This window comes from Callospermophilus lateralis, chromosome Y, assembly GCF_048772815.1.
Source record: "Callospermophilus lateralis isolate mCalLat2 chromosome Y, mCalLat2.hap1, whole genome shotgun sequence".
Taxonomy (NCBI): domain Eukaryota; kingdom Metazoa; phylum Chordata; class Mammalia; order Rodentia; family Sciuridae; genus Callospermophilus; species Callospermophilus lateralis.
Window position 1 is genome coordinate 3,031,544 of NC_135326.1, and position 18,778 is coordinate 3,050,321.

The following is an 18,778-nucleotide window of genomic DNA, read 5'->3' on the forward strand; positions in this document are numbered from 1 at the left end:
AGTTTTCATTTTATAAATCTTTCATCCTTTTTGTTAGGTTGATTCCCAAATATTTTATTTTGTTTGAGGATATTGTGAATGGAGTGGTTTTCCTCATTTTCATTTTAGAAGTTTTGTTGCTGATAAACAGGAATGCCTTTAATTTATGCATGTTGATTTTATATGCTGCCACTTTTCTGAATTCATTTTTTAGTTCTAGTAGTTTCTTTGTAGATCCTTTTGGATCTTTTAGGGATAGAATCATGTCATCTAAAAATAGTGATAATTTAAGTTCTTCTTTTCCTATTTTTATCCCTATAATTTCTTTTGTCTGTCTAATTGCTCTGGCTAGTATTTCAATAATTAAATTGAATAGAAGAGGTGAGAGAGGGCATCCCTGTCTTGTTCCAGATTCTAGAGGAAATGCCTCCATTTAAAATCATGCTAGCCTGAGGATTAGCATGTATAGCTTTTACAATGTTGAGGTAAGTTCCTCTTATCGCTAGTTTTTTTAGTGTTTTGCACAAAAAGGGAAACTGTACTTTTTTGAATGCTTTTTCTGCATCTATTGAAATGATTATATGGTTCTTATCTTTAAGTTTGTTGAAGTAGTGAATAACATTTATTGATTTCTGTATATTGAACCAGCCTTGCATCCCAGGGATGAATCCTACTTGATCATGGTGCACAATTTTTTTTTGATATACTTTTTTATTTAATTTGCCAGGATTTCAGTTTGGCTAGTTTTTCCTCTTTGGTTATTTTTCTCTCCATTTCCTGAGATACCTTCCACTGTTAGTTTTGGGTGCTAGTTTTCAATTTCTCGTCTTGTAGTATTTTCCTCAAAATGCTTTGCAGTTCTGGTTTTCTTGCTGCAAATTTTTTAAATTTTGTTTATTGTGAAATATTTTAATTTCATTGTCTAATTTGAAGCTTAATTTTGTTGGATACAGTATTCTTGTTTGGAATCCATTATTTTTCAGTATTTGAAATATGTTGTTCCAGAATCTTCTCACTTTCAACTGTCGGGGACAGTTCCTGTGGCCTAGGGCTGTCCCCTGCCCAAGGAAAGATGGGGCTTGGTTTTGGGCCAAATCAGCCACCTTTGGCATAAACAAGTTTGTGCCTGTACCATGAAGTCCACCCTATTGGCCGGTAGAAACCACAAGAGCTCGGGCCCAGTAAATGCTTCCTGTCTTTCCTATTATGTGTCCATAAGGTTGAGATGTGACCTCCTCTGTGATTGGCTCCTATGTCTTATATATACTTCGCACTTTCTTGGTACCAGCTTCCTCTTGTTGCGCCTTCAATAAAACCTGTCACAGTTTCGCCGGGTCCTTGTCTTTCTTTTTTTCGACTCTGCGGGACGGAGTCGACAAGTGGTGCTGAAACCCGGGAGCCTCTCACACAAGAGTGAAACAAAAAAAGTTCGCAGAAGGCGACAATTCAAGTTCGCGGCAAAGCGAGGATCAGAAAAAGCTCGCCGAAGGCAACAATTCAAGTTCGTGGAAAAGCGACGATCAAAGGCTCGTGGAAGTGCGACGAATCGAAAGAACACGGTAAGCGTCGGAGCATATCTATGTGTCCGTATTCAAGTCTAATTCGGGGTTGTGTATTGCGTGTATTTTGTTTCTGTTTCTTGTTTATTTGTGTTTTGTGGGTTATCAAGTATATTTAGCTAGTAACCATGGGATCAGAAATATCGAGGCAGAGAATGGAAACTCCTCTGAGAGTATTACTGAAGGCTTCTGGTACACCATTAAAAGCCGGTACTGCTCACAAATTCCTTAAGACAGTAGTGCTGTGTGCCCCATGGTTTTTAGATGAAGGAATCTTCAGTATTCCCCAGTGGCAGCAACTTGGGGAAAGTTTAAAAAAGGCAGACACACAAAAGGCATTGCCTGCCGGCACGCTGGCAATATGGAGTCCTGTACAAATTTGCTTAAATTCAGAAACTTTACAAAATCATACAGCTATTAAGGAAGAGGAAAAAATCTTAGAAGAGATTAAAGAGGAACGGTCTCAAGCCTCTGCAGCAGGTAGTAAAGAGAGTGATAGTGAAATGTCCGGAGACGAACTAGAGGAAGTGGTCCGGCAAATGGAGGATTGTAATGTTAATAAGGCTCAGCCCTCTGCCCCACCTCTAACACTGCCTCCTTGTGGAGGACGAGAAGTTTCTGAATGCTGTCACGAGAGTAGTAAAGAATGGACTGATTTTCATAATCTAGCGGCAACATTCCCCGTTCTCCAAGACCAAAATAATGCAAGATACCATCAACAGCTGGATTTCAAATTAGTTAAGCAACTTAAAGAGGCCACTAGTCAATATGGGCCTCAAGCTCCATTTACCTTGGCCATGGTTGAATCCATGGAAAGTCAATATTATGCACCAGATGATTGGCTCTCAATAACTAGGGCAGTCCTATCTGGAGGACAATATTTATTATGGAAAGCAGCATGGCATAAAATCTGTACAGACATTGCAAGACATAATGCCAGCGCAGGGAACCCTCATTGGAATGTAGATATGATGACTGGTCAGGGTCAATATGTAGAAGTTGCTAATCAAGTGGGCTATGATTCTGCCGTTTATTTACAGATTGGTTCTGCCTCAGTTAAAGCCTGGAAGGCAGTACCTGGACCGCGTGATGTTCAGGGACATTTATCTAAAATAGTACAGGGGCCTAATAAGCCATATTCAGATTTTGTGGACCGCCTTATTAAAACGGCGGGAGTCCTTTCGCTCCCCTAAAGACCTTCTCTCTATTGTTTTATTTACCCTAAATTTTTTTAATGTAGACAAACATGGATGCTGGGCTGCCGAACGGCATGCCTCCCCTGATCTTAAGAAGCACCCTCAAGTGATGTGGAAAGATGTGCTAACTGGCAAATGGTTCTGTCCGGATCCAGTTTTACTGTGGAACCGAGGCACTGTTTGTGTTTTTCCCCAGGACCAACAATCACTGATCTAGATACCAGAAAGATTGACTCGCAAATATCACCATGATACCTCCTAAGAAGTTAATGCTCCTGATGTTCCTGATGCTCGCAAAGATGACTCTGCTTTGAAGTCACCCTCTTCCGATAAGTACTAATTTAGCTCAACAAAAAAACAAATCTCCTTCAAGAACAAGTGGACATATTGGCTGATGTCTTAGTCTTCAGCTACATTCACTCCTACCCAGGATCTTGTGTCACTAGCTCCAAATTTGTAAACCTTCCCCAAACTGCCAATCTTTCCAAAGAATAATCCACATACCTTTATAAAACTTGGTCTACACAGTTACAAGATCTTACCCAACAACTTCGGTTAAAAATTGTTAACGTTAATAATACTTGAGTCCAAGTGCTTTCTGCTGGTTAAATGTGGGATTTTTTCATCTGTACAATCCTGGTTTGGCTTTATCGCCATGGAAAGATTTATATGCTTAAGATTTCTAGGCATTCTTTGTTGCTTGCCACTTAATCAACAAAACCAGCGTTATCACCAGGCCATGGTGCAGGCCTTTATGGCCCTTGAGGCTGGCACTTTCCCCACAGGTTTGACTACTCATGCTGGATGGTTAGCCAGAGATGGGTAAGACTGGTGGGCTCGTTTGTCAACCTAAGACATGGCAACAGACCAACGCACCATGCTGCCTGTTGTACCAATGACGGGTAAGGCTTTCGAGCACCGCTGGCAACCTAAGACAGGCACCATCCCGTAGCTCCTGTTTTTTTCTTTTAAAAGAAAGAAGGGGGAGCTGTTGGGGACAGTTCCTGTGGCCTAGGGCTGTCCCCAGCCCCAAAAAAGATGGGGCTTGGTTTTGGGCCAAATCAGCCACCTTTGGCGTAAACAAGTTTGTGCCTGTACCATGAAGTCCACCCCATTGGCCGGTAGAAACCACAAGAGCTCGGGCGCAGTAAATGCTTCCTGTCTTTCCTATTATGTGTCCATAAGGTTGAGATGTGACCTCCTCTGTGATTGGCTCTTATGTCTTATATATACTACGCACTTTCTTGGTGCCGGGTTCCTTTTGTTGCGCCTTCAATAAAACCTGTCACAGTTCCGCTGGGTCCTTGTCTTTCTTTTGTTCGTCTCTGCCGGACGGAGTCAACGTCAACGTCTGTGATGAAAAATCAGCTGTTAACCTAATTGGTTTACCCCTAAATTTAATCTGCCTCCTATCTCTCATAGCTTTTAACATTCTCTCCTTGTTCTGTATGTTGGATGTCTTTATAATTAAGTGTCTTGGAGTTGGTCTATTATGGTTTTGAATGTTTGGGGTCTTGTAGGCTTCCAGAATTTGCCAATCTGTTATATTTTTCATATCTGGGAAGTTTTCTAGGATTATTTTATTTTATAGGTTGTCCATTTCTATGGTTTGAACCTCTATACCTTCTTCTATCCCAATGACTCTTAAGTTTGTTTTTTATTATGACATCTCACATCTCTGGGATAGATTGCTCATGAGTTTTAAGCATCTTTTCTGTGTTGACTATATTCTTTTCAATTTGATAAAATTTGTCTTCATTATCTGATGTTCTGACTTCTACTTGATCTAGTCTATATGTAATATTGTCGTTTGAGTTGTTAATTTGGTTTATGGTTTTTTGCATTTCTAGGATTACTGTTTGATTTTTTTAAAATCTCTATCTCCTGGTAGAGCTCATTCTTTGCCATTTGAATTTGTGTATTTAATTTGTTTTCAGAATATACTTTCATTTCTTGGATTTGCTGTCTCAAGTCGTCTCTATTATTTCATTCCATCTGAGTTAGGTATGCCTTGAGTTCTTTCTCTGTCCATTTTTCTGATGCTTCTAGGTCCTCCTATAGACTTAAGTTGTCCTGCATTGTTTGTAATCCTTATTTCCCTTGTTTTTACATGTTTTTCACGTTAGTTTTCAGCTCTGTTTGACTGCTGTGTTTCTGCTTTCTTCTATAAATTTGTTTTGGTTTTGTATTTCTCTGTTGTCTCTCCTTTGTGGTTAATTGTACTTTGAAGGTGATTCATTCAATTCATAAAAGGCTTCTGGATTCTGTATGCATATAGTGATTTGTTGTTTGTTCTTAGGACTTTGTGTTTAGGTTAGGTGCTATGATGGTATGAGGGTTAGTATGTCTTTGCTACTTTAGAAGATTACTCTACTGAATCTGGATACTAACAGGTGATTGGATCAGGGTGTATGGTAGTAGCAAGGTATTTAGGCACCCTATAGACAGCATCTAAGCTGTCTATTTGCATTTAGACAATTACATGTAATGGAAGACGTAATACTTGGGATAAAATTTGGGGGCGTAGGGGAAGAAAGGTGCTCTTAAAAAGAAAGAAGGAGAGAGAGAGAGAGAGAGATTATAGGAGAATGGAAAAAACAAGAAAACTTGAAACATGAAAGAAAGAAAGAAGGAAAAGGTGAGAAAAGAACAAAGAGAGAAAAAAAAGAAAAAAAATGAAGTCTTAGAGATCCATTTTATTCTCTTCCAGTAGGCAGAGCTGTGCCCTCCAAGCTGAGCTTCTGCAGTCTATGGCCAACAGCAATCCCTATAAGGCGGCTCCTGGGAGTCTCTCAATCCTGTTAGTCCAGAGCCGTAACACTTCTTCGTCCCCTCCCCCGCTTTCTGCTGCCAGCCAGCCAGCCAGGAACTGGAGGCAGTTTCCCAAAGATCTGGTTATACTTGTAGCCCCACTGCATGTCCTATTTCCCGAATGACTGAGCACTCTCTCTGTCATTCATCAAAGCTGCAGTGCTATGTTGCGGTGATCTGGGAACCAACAATCTATTTTTTCCGGACCCCACGGAAACTGGAGGCTAAGACCTTGGGTGTCACCGCGGGTGGTACGGGGAGTTGGGGATTGGGAATCCCCTCTGCTTCACTACATACACGCCCGTGGAGAGATTCCCACGGTTTCCTGGCTATTTGTATCTAGAGGGGGTGGGATTCACACACCTGTTAAAGTGAATTCCCCTGGAAAAGAATTCTGCTGGCCGAACATTGGTGACCTCACCTCTCTGCTATGGCAGGCTCCAGGCTCCTGCCAGAGTGTCTGAAGGGAGAGGTGGGACTAGTCTGTCTCTGGTTGGTTTCAGTTCCCGGTTCGCCATTTCATGAAGGCTTGGCTAGAGACCTGTACCTAGAGTCCCTGGGTTGCTCCTGCTGGGGTGCACCTCAGAGGCTAGCCGCCCAGTCACGGCGGCTGCTGGAGGGCTGCCAACGGTGGCCGAGTCGTGAGGACATTGGCTGGCGGGTCTAGAACTCTGCGCCGTGTGGCAGAGATTCACTCGTCTGCAGCAAACTATCACCTCCAAAAATCTTACTAATTCCTGGCCAGTCTCTCTTCAGTGGAATTTTGCTAGGAGTTTCTCAGAAGGTTGAATCTAAGCGTATCAGTGCATCTCTCTGACCCCGTTATTGAGGAGGTACTGAAAGCGCTGCCTCCTTGCTCACCTCCATGTTAGATCTCTATTTAGGATTAGTTTTGTAGTTACAGTTATTTTTAGGGATAGGTTTATGGTTAGTCTTAGGAGTAGGTTTAGTCTTTGTGTTAGAGTTAGGACTGAGGATAAGTGATAAGGTAAACTCCTCACCCCTGAGGGTAGGGCGAGAGGATGGGTTGCCATTTTAAGATTCCTCTTTTGTTTTGTTTCACTTTTGTTTTAAGTTGCCTCTTCCTGAAGATGAGTGAGATGAAAGTAAAACCACTAATATTTGAGGAAAAATTATTTGCATCTGAGGAACAGTTAGGGAGAAAGGACGGATGGACATTCAGTAAGATAGAAAGGCTATCATGATTTTGTGTTGTTCCATTTTTGTTTCATTCTGTCTCAGTTTTGTTTAGTGTTATCTTGTTGGGTTGTATTATAGTAGAAATATGGGAACAGAAATTAGTAAAAAACAAACCGAAAGAGTGTTAAGTAAATTGTTAGAGGAAGGAGGCATCTCAGAAAAATCAACAGCAGTCAGGGCATATGTTGATACAATACAAAAATGTAGCCCATGGCTTTTTAAGTTGGAGTTGTTAAATATATCACAATGGAACCATCATGGTGAAGATTTAAAAAGAATAGAAAAGAAAAGCCCAGGGACTCTGACAGTTGGCACTTGCCATTGTGGACTTTGGTATCTTGTTTGCTTAGTCCAAAGCCTTCAATTCAGAAAAAGGTAGAGGAAGAAAAAGACATATTGATTAAAGTAAAAGAGAAGGTCTCTCAAATTAGTCAGACAGAGGAAAAGATTCAAGTAAAAGATATGGTCTCTCAAGTTAGTCAGACAGGGGAAAAGATTCAACTATAAGAGAAGATCTCTTGAACTAGTCAGACAGAGGAAAATATTAAAGTAAAAGAGAAGGTCTCTCAAACTAGTCAGACAGAGAAAGAAATTTTAGAGCAGAAAAAGCCATCAGGGGAAAAGTTACAACAGAAAACTGCTACTAACACCTTTCTATCGCCAGAGGGTGTAAGTGTCCAACCAACAGTGCCATCTCCATATGCTGGGAGTCTCCCAACCCCCACAGTTGATAGTTGGAATCCTAAGACAGGTTCTCAAATATTAACATGCCCTGTATATGAGCAGGCAGGGGGGCAGCAAAATCACCATGCTTTAAATTTCAAAAAAGTTAAGCAGCTGAAAGAGGCTGTAACAACCTATGGTTCTCAAGCATCCTTTACTGTAAGCATGGTCGAATCAATTATCAATTGAACATGACGCCAGCAGATTGGGCTAATGTTTTTAAACTGTGCTGAATGGAGGACAATACCTGTTATGGAAGGTTGCCAATGAGGAATTTTGAAAGGAATCAGCTAGGCAAAACTCAGCAGCTGGTTATCCTCAAAGATATCCAGATATGTTTTTAGGAAAGTGACCTTATGAGGATCACAGCAACAAATTTCATATGGTCCTGGTGCATACATACAAATTGCTGTCAATGCGATTAGGTTATGGAAGACTTTACAAGGACATTGAGGTTTACAAGGTAAATTATCTAAGGTAATTCAAGGAGCTAATAAACCTTATGCTGAATTTGTAGATAGACTTATTCAAACAGCTACCAGAATTTTTGGGAATACAGAACAAACAATGCCATTAATAAAACAACTGGCTTATGAGCAAGCAAATCATTGGTGCAGAGAAGTATTAGAGCATGGAAACAAGAAGATTTAAATACATATATTAAATTATGTAGAGACATTAATGAACAAGTGCAAGTCCTGGCAGCTGCAGTACCACAGGTTTTAGATGCCAGAGATATTAATGAACAAGGGAAAATCGTGGCAGCTGCAGTAAAACAGGCTTTAGATGCCAGGCAAGGAACATACTATAATTGTGAACAAAAAAGACATTTTAAAAGGAATTGCCCCATAGGAGGAGGGTTTAACATCCTAGGTATCAAAAGAGTAGATAACCGGGTATTTGCCCATGATGCCATAGAGGGAGATTTGGGCTTATGAATGGCATTCTCAAACCACCATAGAAGGTAATCAATTAAAAAAAATAAACAAGGACCAGGTATTAATTTATGATATCATGGAGAAAGGCTTTAGGCCCATTGCCAAAGAATGGACAAGGGGCACAATGCTTTGGGTCCCAAGACCAAAAATACATGGAGCACTGTAGAAACTCAGCAATCCTATCAGGGTAGTGCCCAGGACACATTTTCCATTAGATCTCTCATCAGACAAACCATAGGGAGTGCAGGGTTGGACATCTGCACCTCTACAAGAACAGTACTAACTCCAGTGATGGGAGTTCATATCATTACCACAGGAATAAAAGGACCTCTTCTTCAAGGAAGAGTAGGCTTATTATAGGGACACAGTTCTTCTACTCTAAAAGGACTTTTGATAATCCTGGGGAAATTGATTTCAATTATGAAGGTGAAATAAAAATTATAGGCAGTTCTCCAAAGGGTATATCAGTAATTTCACAAGGAGATAGAATAGCACAATTACTAATAATACCCAGCCTACATGATAAATTTTCCAGTCATACTGTAGAAAAAGGTTCCCAGGGATTAGGGTCCACAGGTGTAGATTGGGCTATGCTTTCTTTAAATATAGATTCTTGCCCCATGCTAAAGTTAAATGTTCAAAGACATGAATTTAATGGGCTACTGGAAAGAGGTGCAGACCTTAGCATCATCTCTCGTCAAGAATGGCCAAAACATTGGCAATTACAACAAGCCACTCAAATGCTTCGAGGCCAAGAAGTGGAGACTAATCCCCACAGAAGTGCAATGGAATTAGATTAGAAGGCTCCTGAAGGATGTGAAGGAAGTATACAACCATATGTATTGGATCACCTAACTGTATATTTATGGGGACGAGTAGTTCTAGATCAATTAGGTTTGACATTAAAAAATAGCATCAATCAAAATGTACCCAATATTATGGCTAGACAAGGGTTTAGAAAGGGAAAAAGATTAGGAAAACAAAAACAAGGTATAGCAGCACCAACTACAAATAGATCAAGGAACAGGCAGTCTTGGGTTGGATTTTCAGAAAGAGCCACTGAGACAATAAAAATTACGTGGAAATCAGAAAGACCAGTATAGGTTCCTCAGTGGCCTCTGACTAAAGAAAAGGTACAAGCAGCCCATGACCTGGTCAAACAACAATTAGCAGAAGGACATATATAACCTTCTGTGTCTCCCCAAAATACTCCCATTTTTGTCATCAAAAAGAAATGTGGTAAATGGAGATTATTGCAAGATTTAAGAGCCATTAATAATGAGATGGCTCTTATGGGACCTGTTCAATCAGGGATTCCTCATTTGTCAGCTTTGCCAAAAACCTGGTATGTTTTAATATAGATATTAAAGATTGTTGGTTTTTTTTAATTCCAATTTATCTTGAGGATAGTCCATGTTTTGCATTTACTATCCCTGCACTGAATCATGAAGGTCCTCATCAGAGATATGAATAAAAAATATTTTCTCAAGGGATGGCTAAAAGCCCAACTATGTGTCAAATTTATGTTAACAAAGTAATCCAGTCACTAAGAAATCAAAATCATTAACTACAAATATTTCACTATATGGATGATGTATTATTAGCACACAAAGATAAAAACACATTGCTTGAATGTTATGCCACACTTACAAACTTATTAAAAATTATAATCTAGAGATAATAATAGATAAAATACACTTAAATTTTCAAATTAATTGTTTAGGTGTTCAATTATCCTCAACCATGATCCATCAACCAAAAATTCAAATATGAGTAGATCCACTCAAATCACTTAATGACTATAAAGTTATTAGGAGACATAAATTGGATAAGGCCTTATCTAGGTATACCAACAGAGAGTTGAAAAATTTAGTTGTTATCCTAAAATGTCCATCAGACCTAAATTCACCTGAATTTTATTGTCTGAAGCAAGAAAGGCATTAAAAATTATTGAAACATATTTGGAAAATATCCATTTGGATAGAATGGATATAAGTTTGCCTTTATTATTTATTGTACTACCAACAAAAAATATTCCTTCAGGAATATTTTGGCAAAAATGTCCATTATTATGGATACATTTATCTTATTCTCCTAACACTATTCTTACTTGGTATCCTGAGCCTCTAGGACAGTTAATACTCCAAGGAATAAAAGCAGCAAAGAAAGTGTTTGGAATTTCTCCCAATAAAATTATTACTCCATATACTATGAATCAAATTGATGAGTTAGCTAATGGGTTAAACACTTGGGCAATAATCATGTGCAAATGTAATGTTTCATTTAATAGCCACTTACCTTCTAATCCTTTATTGTCTTTTTGGTCATTGCATCCTGTATTTTTTCCAAAAATGACAAGAAAAACACCTATCATGAATGCTCCAAATATATTCACTGATGGGTACAGTGAACATGGTACAGCAGATAGTTAAACCTGATCAAACTTTTACATTTTTAGTACCCAATTAATCAGCTAAAAAGGTAGTGCTTAATGCAGTATGACAAGCTTTGTGATGTTTAAAGTTTCTGTATTTAATTTTTTTTCTGATAGTCAGTATATAGTTAATGCTCTAGATCCCTTAAAGATGCTGGTAGGATTTCCCCTTCCTCTACTCTTTTATTTTTGCTTTCTACTATATAAAGTCTAATCTGGGACAGAAAAGATCCATTCTTTATAGGACATATCAGGGCACATACAGGATGGCCTGGAGCCCTTAGTTTGGGCAATGATTTAGCAGATAAAACTACATATTACATACATATTTTTTTCTACACTAGAAAAAGCTACAAATTTTCATAAAAAGTTCCATGTCAATGCTAACACTTTACAGAATCATTTTAAAATAACTAAGGAAAGAGCTACACAAATAATAAAACAATGTCAAAATTGTGCAACCTCTTTAACCTAAGTTAATCTTAGAGACAATCCTAGAGGACAGATACCTAACCATATTTGGCAGATGGATGTCACACACTTGACAAAATTTGGAAAATTAAAATATTTGCATGTTACAGTTGATACTTCTTCCAAATTTTTGATGGGCTCCCTTCATGCCTGAAAAAAACTAAAGATATTATAGCTCATTGCTTACAAAATTTTGCCACTGTGGGTGTTTTAAAACAGTTAAAAACAAATAATGCCCTGGTTATTCTTCTACCTCTTTTAAACAATTTTGCTTATCATTTTGCATAACTCATACAACAGGAATCCTATGCAATCCACAGGGACAAGGCATAGTTGAAGAAGATCATCAAACTATTAGAATGTAGTTATAATGCAAAAAGAGGGATTTGGAAAGGGGTATATATTTTCCAGGATAAACTTAGAATAACTCTTTTCACTCTAAAGTTTTTAAATTTGGATTCATCAGGACTTAGTGCTGCAGAAAGGCATACGTGTCAAAAAAATGTACATAAGCCCAAGGTACTTTGGAAGGATATTCTAAAAGGAAAATGTAAATGTCCTGACCCAGTAATTGTCTGGGGTAGGGGTCTGTTTGTGTGTTTCCACAGGGAGAACAGCTGCCAATTTGAATTCCAGAGAGATTAACTAAGGTTCTAACCCAGTGATTGTCTGGAGTTGGGAGGTCTGTATGTGTGTTTCCACAGGGAGAACAGCAGCCGATTTGGAGTTCAGAGAGATTAACTAAAGTGATTTCTACAGACAAAAAATAAGATGATTTTGCTCAAATCCATAATAGCTGATATCCAAAACTCCAGTTTGGCTATCCTTACATGTGTGACAAAACGAGGATGCTTTTTTCAATATCTATTTTATTATTAACCTTTCTCACATCATGAAGTTCTATTTTGTTTTTTGAGCACATACAGACCTAGAATAATGTTTTGATGATCAGTTCTATTTTTTTTACTATAGAGTTTTTAAATATTGCAATGGATATTTCACCTCTAAAAAGTTATAAGGCCTTTACTATTACGTTATGTGTTGTATGTATTATATTATGAGTGCACACTTGTGTTTTATGTTGTATGTTTGTATGTACGTATGTCAATATATCATATATGATGAGTGCTCATCAAAAATGGATCCAAATATATTTTAATAGTCTTGTGATTTGAATGGTTTAATTTAAATTTGGTAAAGAGTTATTTAGGATTGTTTTAATATGTGAACAAAAAAAGGGTTAACAGATCTCTTTGCTTACTTTCACCTTCCTTTTCATTTTATTTAATAATTCTCTTCAAGATAATGTAAATTGTTAAGAAAATTGTTTTCTTTTAGTGCCTTCTGGAATGTTACATAATTTTTTCTTTAGCCATTATTGCCAAAATTCCTATCTTCATCCCAGTGCCAGTGAAGACAAAGATAAAAACCAATCTACAGCTTCTGCAAAAGCTATCACTGAACTGCTTGCAGAACTTGACTGGACTATGTACCACTTGTATGCATTGTGAACTCTCTTGTATGCATTGTGGACTATCTGTTGGTGCAGCGACTTGTAGTAGTATTGGGGAAATTTTGCTGATGGTGTCATCGGTAGTACAATTTTTCCAAAAGGAGCCGTCAATTAGATTCTTTTATCTTCTCCCTTCTGCTTGTCATGGTCGTTCAACTATAATTTGGGGCCAACAGAGGTGAGGCAAAGAACCTCACCAGCCTCTTGGTACAAAGACCTATACACAGGTGAGACTATATGCTGAATCAGTGGTCAATGATGGGTAAGATCCATTTGCAATGGTACTAACCTAAGACAAGAGGCTGATGCCTTGAGGTCAGCTCATCTGATGAATGGTAAGGACCATATGTACTATTAGATAACCTAAGGCACTCACGGTCCCAAAGCCACATGCTTGTTGTTTAATCAGAGAGGGGGAAATGTTGAGAGCCACAGCCGAAGGGGGCCCAGCAAACTTCCAGCTTCCATCAAACTTTCAGCTTCCAGTGAACTTCCAGCTTTCAGCAAACTTCCAGCTGCCAGTTGATAATTGGCTCACAGCGGCCCCAGAAAACTTTTAGCTGCCAAATATTTGGCTCCTCTGTTGTAATGCACACTGAGCTGTTTCCCTGACCTTTCTAACAATGGAGCTGCTCGTTGGGGGATTTTTTTTGGCTCTGCCCATGCGACCAAGCCAATCGGCCTCAAGAGCACGAGGAGTGGGGGAGGTTGAGAGGCTTGTGGGAAGCCAGTGGTGGAAGTTGGGCTGTGAAGGTTTTCCTGAAGAGCTGGATGGTTTGGTGTGTGTGGTTCTAAAAATAAAGTTCATTTCTTTTGAGAAGTGGCTTCTGAATTGTGCCCAGCCAGACCGGCACAGTTAAGGTTAAAGTTTGTATTAGGGTTAGAGTTAGTGTGAGTGTTAGGATTAGGTTTAGGTTAAGGTTTATGGTTGGTTTAATTTTTTGAGTTTTAGCTAGGGTTAGGGTTATGGAAAGTGTAGGGTTAGGGATAGATTTATGGTTAGTGTTAGGCTGAGATTCGGGGTTGATTTTATGGTTAGTGTTACTGTTATTTGAAGGATTAGTTTGTGGTTAGGTTTAGGGGTAGGGTTATTGTTATGATGAAGGTTAGTTTTAGGGTTAGTGTTATGTTTATATTCACCTTTAGGGTGTTTATTAGTGTTAATTTTAGCTTAGGGTTAGAGTTAGAGTTAGTATTAGTATTAGGGTAAGGGTTAGTGATAGGTTTAGGGTTATGTTCAAGGTTAGTGTTTGTGATAGGGTTAGATTTTGGGTTAGGGTTAGTGTTTGTTTTAATGTTAGGATTAGGGTTAGGGATAGTATTAGTGTTAGGGATAGGGTTAAGATTAGTATTAGCGTTAATGTTAGGGTGAATGTTAGGGTTATGTTTAGGGTTAGGCTTAGTGTGAGGGTTAGGGTAAGTGTTAGGATTAGGGTTACGGTTACAGATAGAGGTAGTGTTAGATATAAAATTATTTTTAAGTGGTAGGGTTTCTGTTAGCGTGATTGTTAGGTTTAGGGTTATGTTTATGGTTACTGTTAAGATTCAATTTAGTGTTAGTTTTAGGGTTAGTGTTAGGGTTCGTGTTAGAGATGTGTTTAGGGTTAGTGTTATGTATAGTTTAGGGTTAGGTTTAGGGTTAGGATTAATGATATTTTAGGATTAGTGTTAGGGTTCAATTTAGTGTTAGGATTAGTGTTAGGGATAGGGTGTGGTTTAGGGTTAGTATTAGCGTTCAGGTTAGGTTTAGGTTTTGGTTAGGATGAGGTATGAGGTTCGTCTTACAGTTTAGGTTTAGGGTTAAGATTAAGGTTAGGGTTAGTGTTAGGATTAGGGTTGGAGATAGTGTTTATTTTAGGGATATGTTTAGGGTTAAGGTTAGTGTTAGTGTTAGGGCTAGGTTTAGGATTAGTGTTATGCTTATGGTTATGGTTAGATTTAGGGTTATCATTAGTGCTCGTTTCAAGGTTAAAGTTAGGGTAAGGTTTAGGGTTTGGTTTAGGTTAATTTTAAGGTTAGGTTTAGTGTTAAGACTTGGGTTCAGTTTAGTTTTAAGTTTATTGATAGAGTAGGGTTAGGGTTATTTTTAGGCTTAGTGTTAGGGTTTGTGTTAGGGTAAGAGTTATAGTTCAGATTAGAGTTAGGGTTTGTTTTAGGGTTAATATTAGTGTTAGTGTTAGTTTTTGTGTTAGGGTTAGGGTTTGAATGAGAGTTATGATAAGTTTTAGTTTTAGGGTTAATGTTAGGGTTAGGGATAGAATCAGGTTAGTTTTAGGGTTAAAGTTAGAGTTCTATTAGGGTTAGAGTAAGGGTGAGTTATAGGGTTAGTGATAGGGTTAGATTTAGAGTTGGGTTAGTTTTTTTTTTGGACTAATGTTAGGTTTAGTGTTATGGATAGTGTTAGGGTTAGGGATAGGTTTAGGGTTCATGTTAGTGATACACTTAGTGTTACTGTTTGAGTTGGGGTTAAGATTAGTGTTAGTGTTACTGTTAGTGTTAGGGATAGGTTTTAGTGTTAGGGTAAGTTTCAGGGTTAAGATTATGCTTAAGAATAGAGTGAGTGTTAGTGTTAGGGTTAGGGTTAAGATTAGTGTTATGGTTAGGGTTAACTGAGGGTTAGGTTTAGTGTTAGCGTTAGTGTTAGCATTAGTATTAGGGTTTGTCTTAGGGTGAGGGTTAGGTTTAGGGTTAGGGTTACGTTTACGTTAGGATTCAGATTGGGGTTAGTGTTGGCATATGGTTAGGTATGGGTTAGGGTTAGCGTTAAAGTTTATCTTAGGGTTAGATTTAGGTTTAGGTTTTAGGTTAACTTTATTAGTAGTATTATTGTTAGATTTAGTTTAAGGTTAGTTTTAGGTTTACTGTTAGGGTTAGGGTAAGGTTTATTTTAAGCTTAGGTTTAGGGTTAGATTAGGGTTAGGGTTATGGTTAGTATGAGTGTTTGTGTTATGGTTAGGGTTAATTTTAGGAATAAGGTGAAGTTTAGGTTGAGGGTTAGTGCTAGTGTTAGGTTTTGAATTAGAGTTTGTGTTAAGGTTAATGTTAGGGTAAGTGTTATAGTTCAGATTAGAGTTAGGGTTTGTTTTAGGGTTAATATTAGTGTTAGTGTTAGTTTTTGTGTTAATTTTAGGAATAAGGTGAATAGGTTTTGTGTTAGGGTCAGGATAAGATTAGGGTAAAGGTTAGGATTAGGGTAAAAGTAGTGTTATCATTAGTGTTAGAGTGTTAGAATTAGTGTTAGGGTTAGCGTAGGAATAGAGATAGTGTTAATCTTAGGGATAGGTGTAGGGTTAGATTTAGTGTTAGGATTAGAGTTAGGGTCAGGTTTAGTGTTACGGTTAGGATTAGAGTTATGTTTATAGTTAGTGAAAGTGTTAGCATTAGGGTTAGTGTTAGGGTTAAGTTTAGGTTTAGTATTAAGTTTAGGATTAGATTTAGAGTTATTTAGGGTTACGGTTAGGGTTAGTTTTAAAATTAGGGTTAAGGTTTTTGTTTGGGTCAGGATTTCAGTTCAGTTTAGGATTAGGTTACATTTCGGGTTACGCTTAGTGTTGCATTTAGGGTTAGCGTTAGGATTAGGATTAGGATTAGCGTTAGTGTTAGGTTTAGGGTTAGGTTTAGCTTAGGATTTATGATAGAGAAATTTTTAGGTGTAGGATTAGTGTTAGGGTTAGGGTTAGTTAGGTTAGGGTTAGAATTATTTTAGGGTAATGGTTATGGTTGTGGTTAATGTTTGTTTTAGGGTTATATTTAGTAAAAGAGTTAAGGTTCGGGTTAGGGTTCATGTTTGAGTTAGGGTTAGTTTTGGTTTTAGGGTTAGGGTTAGGTTAGATTTAGGGTAAGGGTTAGCTTTAGGTTTAGTGTTAAATTTAGGGTTAGGTTTACAGTTAATGTTAGGATTAGGGTTAGGAATTGGGGTAGAGAAAATATTAGTGTTAGGGTTAGGATTAGTGTTAGAGTTAGGTTTATTTTAATCTTTAGGTTTTGGGTTAGTCTTAGGGTTAGGATCAGTGTGGGTTTAGCATTAGAGTTAGGTAAGTTATAGGGTTAAGGTAAGGTTAGGGTTACGATTGGGTTTCGTGTTAGTGTTATGGCTAGGATTATGTTAAGATTATCGTTAATATTAGGTTTAATGTTAGTGTTAGGTTAAGTATTAGGGTTAGAATTAGTATTACTAATAGGATTAGGGTTAGGGGTTAGGGTTAGTTTTAGGATTAGGTTTAGGGTTCCTGCTAATTTTAGTTTTAGGGATACAAATAGGGTTACGTTTAGTGTTAGGGTTAGTGTTAATGTTAGGGTTACAGTTAGTATTAGGTATAGAATTGGTTTAGAAATAGGTTTTGGGTTAATGTTATGGTTAGATTTATGGTTATGCTTAGTGCTACAGTTCGTATTAGGTTTAGAGATAGGGGTTTTTGGGATTAGGGTTAGTTTTAGCTTTAATTTTATGATTGGTGTTAGGGTTAGGGTTAGAATACGGTAATGTTTGGGTTAGGGCTGTGTTAGGTTTACGTTTATGGTTCGTCTTAGGATTTGTATTAGGGTTAGAGTTATGGTTAGGGTTACATTTAATAATATGGTTAGGGTGAGTGTTAGTGTTAGGGTTAGTGGTAGGGTTCATATTATATTTATTGTTAATGTTAGCATTAAGTTTAGGGTTAATTTAGGGTAAGTTTTAGAGTTAGGGTTAGGTTATTATTAGTGATAGGGTTAGGGTTAATCTTGAGTTACTGATAGAGTTATGTTAAGGTTTAGGTATAGTGTTAGGTTTAGGTGTAAAGTTAGGTTTACTGTTAAGTTTTGGGTTAGGGTTAGGGTTTGTGTTATGGTAGAGTAAGTTTTAGGCTTATTGTTAGGGTTTGTTTTAGGATAGTGTTAGTATCATGGCTAGGGTTACATTTCGAATTAGGGTTAGATTTAGGGTTAAAATTATTATTAGGGTTAGGGTTATCATTAGCATTGGGGTTATGGTTAGAGTTATGGTAAGGTTTAGGTTCATGTTTAGTGTTAGTGTTAGAAATAGGGTTAGGTTTTGTTTTAGAATTAGGGTTAGGGTTCCTGTTAAGATTAGGGTTAAGGTGAGTATTAGGATTGGGTTTAGGTTTAGGTTTAGGTTTAGGGTAAGTTATAGTTCTTGAGATAACATTAGTGTTAGTGTTCTGAATATTGGCAGTGTTAGGGATAGGCTTAAGGTTAGTGTTAGGCTTAGGTTTACGTTAGTTTTACACTTAGTGATCTAGAAGCCTAGTTTTAGGACTAGTAGTAGGGTTATTGTTTGGGTTTGGCTAAAGACTACGATTAGGACTTGGGGCTAGGACTAGGTTAGAGTTAGGCTTATCATTTTCTTACAATTAGGTTTAGGGTAAGAGTCAGGAATTCAGTAAGTGTTAATATTAGGTTGAGGATTCTGGTTAGAATCATGCTTAGGGATAGAGTCAGGGTTAGGGTTAGCGCTAGGTTTAGCATTATGTTTAGGGTTATGATTAGGGTAATGGATAGAATTATAGCTAGGGTTTTGGCTATGGTTACGGTTATGATTAGGGCTAGGATTGGGGTTAGAGTTATGTTTAGGTTAAGAGTTAGGGCTTTTTCTAGTGTTAATAATAGGGCTAGGTTGAGGATTAGGTTCAGCCTTAGGTCTAGGGACAGGGTAATGGTAAGTTTAGTGTTAGGATTAAGGTTAGGGCTAGGGTTATCATTAGGATTAGAATAAAGGTTAGGGTAATGGATATGGTTAAATGTAGGTTTAGATTTAGGTTTAGAGTTAGATTTAATTTTAGGGTTAATATTAAGGCTACAATTATGTTTAGGTTTATAGTATGGGTTAGGTTTTTGGTTGGGTTAGGGCTATGGTGAGTCTGAGTTTTAGGGTCATGTCTATTGTTAGTTTTATGGTTAGAGTTAGGGTTACAATTAGGGTTAAGGTAAGGGTTATCAAGACATTTAGGTTTAGG